Source organism: Nematolebias whitei, chromosome 6 (assembly GCF_014905685.2).
Source record: "Nematolebias whitei isolate Nwh7 chromosome 6, NemWhi1, whole genome shotgun sequence".
NCBI classification, from domain to species: domain Eukaryota; kingdom Metazoa; phylum Chordata; class Actinopteri; order Cyprinodontiformes; family Rivulidae; genus Nematolebias; species Nematolebias whitei.
The window spans coordinates 9,504,311-9,505,525 of NC_056503.1; positions in this window are offsets into that span (position 1 = coordinate 9,504,311).

Sequence of the window (1,215 nt, forward strand, 5' to 3'; positions counted from 1 at the left end):
TCCAGTTACCTTCTTGGCCTGAAGAGCTCTTTGGAACAGGCGCAGAAAGGAAGCAAGGCTGAAGCAGTACATGTTGTTGATCTTTGACAGGTCTGTGATGACAAAATACATCTTGCTGGCACTCTCTGCAAAGGGCAGGTAAGCATCCCGCTCCTAGAATAAAAGAAAAACAATAAAGAATAAAAAACATGTCTGAAACTACAGGTGAAAATATGAAGCCAAGAAGCAGTACGAAGCATAAAAGGAACTGCATGTGTTGTAAAGAGTTACATAAAACACTATAGATGGATGACAGATAAAAGCATTCATATTGGGGATTAAATGCAGCAAAGCAGAACAAAAATGTTTCTGTCAAGAAAAGATGGAAGGACAGAACAAGAAACAAAATCTAGATAGCATGAGTTGTGATGTGGCGTGAGGAAAAAACAGAAGATGGTAAAAAAAAATACATACTGTACATAAATACAAACGGCCAAGAAACATCTGCTCTGGTGTAATACTGCACCCTAGAGGACGGTCTTATAATGGACTTTCAATACATGAACGCTTATAAAAATAATTTAAAAAGTGCAGTAAAAAACAAAAAAAGATTTTTGTGATTTTTTTTCTATTTTAACTTCCTTTTTATCAGTGATATTTATAATTTTAATAATTGTTTTTAAGAAAAATGCCTAACCATTCCAACTTCCAAGAGTGCAAATAAGGATTGGTTCTTGCACAGCAATCTATCGTTTAATATTTATTTATTCTTTTTAAGTTTTCAGCTGCAGCTAAAAAGCAGAGTACATACAAACTGTTGTCCAAACAAAGCCTAAACTTCTAGCTCTTCATTAGATCAACATAGAGCCTCTTTATAATACCTATAATACCTGCTTGAATGTACATTTGCTACTTGTATGTGTGTCAGGTCTCTCTTGTAAATGAGTCCCGGAGGCTCAATGGGATTAATCTGTATAAATAAACATTGAATGAATGTGTGTGGGTCTGCAGTTAGACCCCAATGCTCTAAGTGGTACCAGTGTTTCTACTGGGATGCTTAAAGCAATGGTGACTGAAAACCAAAAAAGATTGTCTGTTACTATTTCTAATTTGTTACATTGTATAATTTTGTTCCACATAGCTGCTATACTTAAAACTAGGAAGTATGTTTAGTAAAAGTGGTAAACAAGCTGGATTGTTTACAAGTAAAACAGTTACCATGATACGTGGTTAAGG